Source organism: Gorilla gorilla, chromosome 1 (genome assembly GCF_029281585.2).
Source record: "Gorilla gorilla gorilla isolate KB3781 chromosome 1, NHGRI_mGorGor1-v2.1_pri, whole genome shotgun sequence".
Taxonomy (NCBI): Eukaryota; Metazoa; Chordata; class Mammalia; order Primates; family Hominidae; genus Gorilla; species Gorilla gorilla.
In genome coordinates, this window is record NC_073224.2 from 116526359 (window position 1) to 116535454 (window position 9096).

Genomic DNA, 9096 nt, shown 5'->3' on the forward strand with positions numbered 1-9096 from the left:
ATACATAACAGGAACTCAAAAACGAAATTGCGACTAGGAATGTATATTTGGCAATCATTTACATTAAAATGACAGTTGACAGACTAAAAGTAGTTGAAATTGGCAATGGAGAGAAAAAAGAGAATGAGCATCATGCTTGGTAAACACTCCCTTAGAGGGCACAGGAGTTTGAAGAGGAGTCAGAAAAATAGAACGGAGAGGGAAAAGATAGAATTAGTACCAAAATGCTTATCAAAGATGTGTTTATTACCTTCATAAAATATAGTTTCCTGGTAAATCCACAAATCCCTGAGTTTTAATACCACTTTTGTAAGTGGCAGTAGACATTTTGCAGGTTTATTTTTTTTTACTGGGTAATTAGTCTTAAGACATCAAACTTTCAGTCTATTTTTTTTTCTCATTGAACACATTTAGGTAGAACTAAAGTTCTTTGTCCCTTGGAGCCTAATATTATTTTCTTTTGTGATATACTTATATCAACATTTTAACTATACTTATTCTAAATGCACTTTAAGAGTGCTCAACTTTTTTAGGTCCTAGGTGGAGACAGCTAACAGTTCCCTAGTATCCATTCTTTGCTTTTTCCTTGAATTTATAGAGCCACAAATTTAAGCAGGAACATGATGTCCAGTTAGAGACTGTATAGTTTAGCTTTCTTTTCAGTTAGGTACAGCCATGTAGCTGAGTTTCAGTCTATAGCATGTAAGGAAAATACAAACCAGGAACTAAACTACCCCACATGCTCCCATAACGTGAATCTGAAATTTGCATATATATATATATATATACACACATATATTTATATATATACATATATATGTATACACTTCTAGGTGCTGCCTTTAAAACATGTAGTCTGGAATCTAGATACAGGGTAACCCAGTTTTGGAAAATCAGAAGTGCAAACATCTTAGTAAACAGTGGAAAACATGATTAAAGGAACGTGAATCTGGGAATGACCATATCAAACAGAGAGACCCCCACAAACGGTAGCACTCTCCTGTTACGTGAGAGAGAAAAACACTTTTATATCATTTAACCTGCTGCATTTTATATCGTTTTGCTCTGGTAACCTTTACTATACTAAAATGGGATTTTTTTTTAACCTGAAAGAGCGCTCCATGGTAAAGATCTAAATTATATGGCATTGACATAGAGGGTTAGTAATGGATGGTAAGAAAAAAATATAGCAGGTTGGAGAGCTGCCAGTTCTTCTTATGCCATAGAAATAATCTATTACAATGTTGCCTTCCCTAATGTGGAAAGCAGAATGCATGCCAGAGAAAAAGCCTTCACTAAAGTGAAGTGATTAGAAAAACAAAGAAAAAACAGAATTTTGGGGTGGGTTGGTTCCACCTTTCTTTTCTTGCCAAATATTTATACAATAAACTCAATAAAAACTTGAAGGGGTTATATGCAGAAATTGGAAAAAACAGAATCCACATCTTTAGACTCTTTCAAGGCTGAAAGATCCAACTGCTTCTGTTCCCCCGAATAAGTCACGTTCAGCACCTTTCTCAAAGGCTTTAAGACTTTTCAGCCAAATAAAGGGATCTCCCTGGTGCAAATATCAGATTCAGTATATTGTTCCAAATAAGCTTATTATTTTGCAGACACTTGTCCCTACCATCAATGACAACAATAAAAAGATGAGGAGATACTTTGGGTTCAAAATAACTAAAGAAATATAGCTACATTATCTTTTTACTTTTTTTAAACCCAAAATGTCTTTTCTCCTTTTTATAGTGTGATTCGTGGTGACCTGGACTGTCTGAAGGAGACAGGTTATTGTCCTGCTCAGTATTCTACATTCTGCAGTTGTCTATCTGGTGATTACCTCCTATGAAACTCAAGCTAAGCATTTTTAGCAAGAACATGGCATTGTTCATATTCTGCACTGGCAGAGTCCCATGTGACATGCTGTCTCCTGCCAGCAGCTCCTGACTCCTGTTCTCTACAGGATGGAAGCTGAGAGGAGTAGGGCTAAAGCCTCTCAATGCTGTTTGTCCATCTGGCTTTGGTCTTCCTAAGTATTGATATCAAGTGGAGGCTGAAGGACTGTGGCTTCTCTAACCAAAGGAGCCTAGTGGGTTAACAATTATCAAGAGCAGTCAGTGGTTCTGAAATACAATCCTCAGCCATGGATCCCTCCTGTGTTGTGTTGAGCTTTCAATTGCTTTGCTCTTTTAGTTCTATTCATCAAATGAAAATGCTTTTTGTGACATCCGTTCTTTCTTTTCATTGTTCCAGCAGCATTTAGTATCTGTAGGAGAGAGAGAAGGAAAGATCAAATGGGCATCTTTGTCAGGTCCTGCTGATGGCTGAGTCTAGAGGGACTGTTAAGTGGTGATAGCCCAGGGGCAAACTGAGTTCCTGCTAGGAGGATGAGCTGAAGGGTGAGCCTCAGGCTGAGTGAAGAGGCAAGTGCCATCCGCAAGTGAAAAATAAACACCCCTGAACTTCCAGTCAGCTTGAGGTGAAGGATATAGGGACCCTAGCTCTGCCCAACCAGCAGCCCCTTTCCTCCTGATCCCCAGTGTCTGGAGCAGAGTAATGGCTTTTCACACCCCTCAGTGAGGATGTTCTCAGCATCAACCATGAAAGCTCAGAAACAGAAGGCTGCAGAAGGAAAGGACCTTTTGCAGAGAAACCCACTCCCTTACAACTCCATGTCCCCGTCTCTTAGGGAAGGGTGCGCAGGGCCATGGGAAGAACCCTGGAGGTGAGATACAGGAAGGACCTCAGACCGCATCCACATCCAGTTCTGCCTTTTACAACAGAGGAGCAGTGATGCCACAGGGCTGACTTAACTAAAGCCACATGACTTGCAATTGACAACCCTGAAACTAGAACCCACGCACGAAGTCTCTTTCAATAAGTTAGAGAGAAGGGAGAGTCAATTCTCCAATCTGGAGTTCTCGACAGTCACTAGAGGTTGCTGGGTCACCTTGGCTAGGATAGGAATGAGCTTTTACAAAGAAATATGATGTCACTGCTGCTTGTTTTGTTGGTTTAAATAAAAAATAAGAAAAAGACAAAAGAAATATTATGTGTTCTTCCAAAAAGGATCAGAAGAAAAGGAAAGAGTCAAACGGAATTACAAAGGAAGGGTGGTGATTGTAACCATGGCCCAACTTATTATCCCTAATTCCCTGAAGTTGATTCCACACCTGGTTACACCTTAAGGCATTTCTAGAAACATGCTCAATATCTGATCAACAAAACTCTGAAGTAGAAAGTGAAAAGGATTAGTTTGGTTTTATTACATTCTCCTCTCCCTGTTACATTTTTCCCAGAGTGGTTTGTTGGGAAAGATTTCTTTTTAGAATCTCATGCCAGCATCAAGGGTAGCATAAAAAAGTATTCATATATCATCTCTTCCTGAGTTTGTTTTATTATTATTATTATTTCTTTTTTTTTTTTTTTTTTTTTTTTGAGATGGAGTCTCACTCTGTCACCCAGGCTGGAGTGTAGTGGTGTGATCTCAGCTCACTGCAACCTCCGCCTTCCGGGTTCAAGTGATTCTCCTGCCTCAGCCTCCCGAGTAGCTGGGATTATAGGCACATGCCATCATGCGTGGCTAATTTTTGTATTTTTAGTAGAGACAGGGTTTCGCCATGTTGGTCAGGCTGGTCTCGAACTCCTGACCTCAGGTGATCCACCCTCCTCAGCCTCCCAAAGTGTTGGAATTAGAAGCATGAGCCATCATGCCCGGCCAAGTTTCAGTTTTTACTTATTATTATATTCTGTCTAGTGGAGTGAGACCTACGAGTTCTCTTTGAGGATTTGGCTGAATGACAAGAATTGAGCAAAGCAGAATTTTTACATTGCAGTGCTGAACCCATTAATGGGCTGTGGAATCAGTGTGTGGAAATGTAAACTGCAGGATTTATTTTAAAATTGAAAAGAAGGCTGGGCATGATGGCTCATGCCTAAATCCCAGCTCTTTGGGAGGCAGAGGTGGATGGATCACTTGAGGCCAGAAGTTCGAGACCAACCTTGCCAACATGGTGAAACCATGCCTCTACTAAAAAATACAAGAATTAGCCAAGTGTGGTGGCAGGCACCTGTAATCCCAGCTACCCAGAAGGCTGAGGCATGAGAATTGTTGAAGCCGCAAGACAGAGGTTGCAGTGAGCCGAGACTGCACCACTGCATTCCAGCCTGGGTGACAGAGCGAGACTCTGTCTTAAAAATAAAATACAATAAAATAAAATTTAAAAGAAAAGACTAAATCTGAATATGTGTAATATACGAGGTATTGTTTTCTGTATACTGGGTTTCAATATAATGACTATTTCTTATTTTACTTGTACTCAAAATTAAGCAAGTGTGCTTTAAGTGGAGAGACTACAGGTCTAATCCATCTATTTTCTTGTTTTTCTTTTTAATTTTTTTCTACGTTCTACAAATACTACTGTTGAGAGGTGAATACAGATCCCATCAATGTCTGATGGATATTCCGCCTTTTGTGTGGAGTAGCCACGCAAGTGGTCTACTCCATGTTGAAAACCTGAGGTCAGAGTAGACCAGTGGTCCTTGTCATCTTCAGTTGTATATTAGAATATCATGGAAGTTTTTTAAAGGTACTGATGCTCACATCACACCCCAGACCATTTAAGTGAGAATCTCAAGATGTCAGTTCAAGGCATTCATGTTTATTGAAATCTCACCAGGTGCTTATTACATGGTAGCAGGATTTAGAGACAATGAATGAACCAACCTGATTTCCCATCATTTTCTTTCCTATCCTCATTTCTCTCATGATTGCCTTCATTCTCTGTGGCTCTGTGGATTTTATTTAGTCTTTCTTCTGACAATTTCAATTAAATCTCTCACTTGGGCTGGTCTGAGGCAAAGTCTGTCCTGTAGATAGGTTCTTGTCTATCATCTTGTGTAGACATAAAGCTGGCCCCTGGACTCACTTTTCTCAAAGTTAATTCATTAAATGCTCTCTTATTTCTCTGTCCTCAAGATTCACCTGAGTTGTGTTTTAGACTCTAACTGAGCTTGTAGAAGTAAATATGTGAATAAAAAGGACAGAGGTGAGAATGCACTTTGTGGTCTACGCAGGTTCAAAGTCCTGCCCTGCCCTCTGCATCTGTCTTTGGCTGAGGTCCCTTTGGAATGTCATAAATGTTCTGCAGTTAATGTCAGCTAAGTGAGTCCATGAGGAGCAGACACAGTCCCTGGAAACTTCATCCACACTGGCATAAGGTTGCCTATCTAGAGCTGAAGACACACCTGACTCCAGGCTAGTAGGGAACTCTCGTCTGTGACCCAGGTTCTAATTTAGTTTTTGATTTGGAGTTCTTAGTGCTCAGTTTTAACACTTCTCATTCCCATGTACAAGGTGAGGGTTACAGTTTGACTTAGTTGTGTTGCTCAAAAGCTGTCCCAAGAGAAAAATCTGTGTGTAAATGACGTATTAAAGCAATGCTCCTGGCAGAAAGGGGCAATGGAGTTTGGGATGCAGAAAGGAAAGGCAAATTACTCAAGCTGTGCAATTCCAGGCAAAGAACCCTGTGTTCAGCAGCTCACACCATGCACTTGGAGGGGGACAAGGAAGTTGGGCTCTCCTGCGGCCATGAGAGGGACTCTTAGGACAACAGCAGTGGGAACAGAGCAGAGTTCAGAGAGCAAACAGGTGATGGGGATCAGAAGGACCTGGCAGCATGGCAGCCCATGGGACACAGAGGTAATACCAGACAGAGGTGACAGCAGCTGCTGGAGAGAACAAATACAGAAGAAAAAAGCAGTGGGAGAAGGAGCTGTCATCATAGACAGAGAGAAATAAGGAGTGAGTGCAGCTAAGAGCCATAGATGTGATTACCTTCCTGCTCTAAGCTTGCAGGCCAGGGAATCTGCATGCCAGTCTCCACTTGCTGAACAGCAGTTTTCTTTTGATCATCTTCGGTTTTAGGACACTTGAGGCATGAATGTGGCCAATGACTTGATGCCCATGTATGTTGTCAGCTGAGCCTTCAATAGCATCACCTTCCAGCTGGGGAGGGTTCTTCATTCAAGGGAAGGCTCTAAACCCAGCTCTGAAAATGAAACCACACCCAACAGTGTTCACTGTCATCCATGATCTGACTGTGACTTTCTCTTCCACCCAAGAGGATCATCAGAGAAGGAAAGCGGCCTTGAATAAGAAAGTCCAACGGGTAAAGGGAAGCCAGGAAAGACATTTTGGTATTTTCTGTATTGTTGATTTTTCATGCATCACCCAGTAATGACAAGATTGCCAGGAGGAAAAGGTGATCCCAACTGACAAACATATTCAAAAAATTTAGGATTAATAAACACAAATAGTTTCCAGGTAGATAAGGCAAAGGCAAGGAAGTCAGACTGGATACAGGCTGTGTTTTGGGAGGGAGGAGATTCTAAAACTCAACATTAAATGAACATATGAGAGAAAAGAATTGGATAGACTAAACATGAGATATTGATGAAATGAGCATACAGATATGTATATAGCATATACCTACATTTTATTAAAAATACATGCCAAATATGCATAATATATATATCCAATGACATAAATGCATATATTTATATATATAAATCTATTGGAAGAAATTATTACATAAGGATGTGGAAGATGTTGAATTAGCGTTATAATCGCTAACATTATAATCTGGTCCACTGAAACTGGAAAAAATTTTAGAAAAATAAGATGAACGAGAGAGAGAAGACATGGTGAGAAACAAATGCCCTATTAGACCGCAAGGAGAAGTCACCAGGTAAAGGACAATGAAACAAAAGGCATTCACTCTGTCCTCTTGCCTGGAACCTGGTTAGTGATCCGGACTCCTGGGAAAGCCAGCAGGTAAGAGTGTTGGAGCCAGCGGGGTGAGTCCTGACTAAGGGTGCAGAAATCCATGGAGAAGCAAAAGAGACACCAGTGGGAAGAAATCAGTTTAAATACTCAAAGTTATCAGGGCACGTGTCAGGGACTACGCATCCCCCGACACTCACTGAGCGTTTTCCGTGTGTCCTCTCCGTGGACCCAGATGGTGCTCGTTATCTCACGTGACCCTCCCTCCTCCTGAGGACGTGGGTCTCCTTATTCCTCGGCTGGGGGCATCGATTGACAGATGAGCACCAGGCAGCCCCAGGGGCTCCAGGAGTAGATATTGAGTGGGACGGAGAGTAAGGATGAACACAACCCAGGGTTTTAAGGAAATCTGGGCAGAAGTGGATCCCTGTGAGAAGAAAACTGAGGACATGGCCATGGGCATGAATGGAGATGATGAACTAAATGGAGTTTCATAAAAGAGACAGATTTATACCCTTTCCATGAGAAGGTTGCCCTTTCATTCTTTTATTTCAAAACGAGGGGAGAAAACAGAGCAAGAAGCTGGGTATGTCAAGAGACTGACTTGTGGGCCCAGGATTTGCACTTTTACTAATGTGCCTAATAGGTTGTTACTGAAGTGCATGATAGGGGAAAATTGACTTAAAAAGGGATGCTGAGGAAGAGAAAGAAAACTGGCAAAAGATACTTTCTAAGTAAACACAGGAAGGGAGTCTCTAGAAAGTAGAGATCCTAACAGTTACTCTTCCTCAGTTGAAACAATGCACGTGAAGTCATTTCCTGAGTGCTAACTTACCAGAAAGATAACAGAATTAGATAACATCTATTCATAGATTTATTAAGCAATTTTTACTGAATTAGCCCTTTGGAAATTATCATAATTAATGTTATCAACAATGATTGAATGTAGATATTATTTTTCAGGTCTCTCAGATGACAGAACTGAGATGTAAATGCCAACACCACAAATAACTTGGCCGAGATGAATAATGAGTAAGGGTTAAACCCAGGACCTGAGAGCAGATTTGATCCTAAACCCCAGGCTCTTGCTCACCTCACTGGGTTGGAACACTGTGGATTTCTGCTTGACTCTGAGGGAGCACGAAGAGACCCCATTGCCTTCTCCCCTCACAGCACCATGACCAGGACACCCGGATTAGAGCTTCCTGGTCCCCTTTCCTTCCCTACCTTGGAAGGGCCATTGCTTCCCAGGATCACCGTTGGTTGTGAAGCTGCAGGTGGTGGAGGAAACATCCCGCCTGGCTAAGCCATAGCCACAGTCAAACCCTTGATCCAGTTGCAGTCACAGACAATTGGGCACCAGGGTTCTTGGCTCCAGCTGTGCCTGTGAAGTCTCCACCTCTGACAGGTGGTGGCTCAAGTCTCCACTCCAAGGCCCGTGAGGACAGGCCACCTGGGTGGGAGCTGAAAGGAGAAGGGGCTTCAGTAGGAACGCTCTCAGTTTTCCCTTTGTTAATCATGCCCAGAACACCCATCTCTGACATCTCTGCCTCTGAGGTAAGCCACCCAGTGGCCCAGGCCACAAAGACAGACATCATGTAAATGGGGTGATGTCACCTTCCTGTCTGTGCCTGGGGATGCTGAGATGGAAGGTACCCAGGCTGGATGACCCTGAAGTGAAAACCCCCCACTTCAGCCCAGAGGGCTTTGGATTGGCTAACAAGGCCATGCCAAATATTCTGTTATTATTAATCTCCATCCTGCAGCCTAGAAAGAATGTTCTGGAGAATCTTCAGAGCATAGGAAATGCTATTTTTCTCAACACACAGGAGTATAAGAACAGGGGAGGACTTAGAGCCTCCAGGCTTTGGGAAGGAACCATAGAAAAGGGTTTTGGGACACTGTAGACCAGCAGTCTCCAAACTTTTTTGCCTCGGGGACTGGTTTCGTGGAAGACAATTTTTCCTTGGACCAGGGGTGGGGGACGTGAAAAGAGGGAAGGATCATTTCGGAATGAAACTGTTCCACCTCAGATCATCAGGCATTAATTAGATTCTCATAAGGAGCGCGCAACCTAGATCCCGTTCATGCAGTTCACAATAGGGTTTGTGCTTCTATGAGAATCTAATGCCACCGCTGATCTGACAGGAGGCGGGGCTCAGGCTGGAATGCTCGCTTGCGGGCCACTCATATCCTGCTGTGCGGCCTGGTGCCTAACAGGCCCAGGACAGGTAGCTGACCACAGCCCCGGGGGCTTGGGGCCCCCTGCAAGAAACCAAATACTACATGAGGCGAACTTTTAAGAGTTCTGGAAC

At 42.5% G+C, this 9096-nt stretch overlaps 1 long non-coding RNA gene across 1 annotated transcript; it reads right to left on the minus strand.

Annotated features, from left to right (window-relative positions):
* Positions 1-2137: 2137 nt before the first annotated feature.
* On the minus strand, positions 2138-5917 carry LOC129525703 (uncharacterized). Its single transcript, XR_008670131.1, has 2 exons — positions 5834-5917; positions 2138-2263 (listed from the first exon to the last, which is right to left on the minus strand). It is a non-coding gene; the product is annotated as an uncharacterized lncRNA (long non-coding RNA).
* Between the last annotated feature and the right edge of the window lie 3179 nt (positions 5918-9096).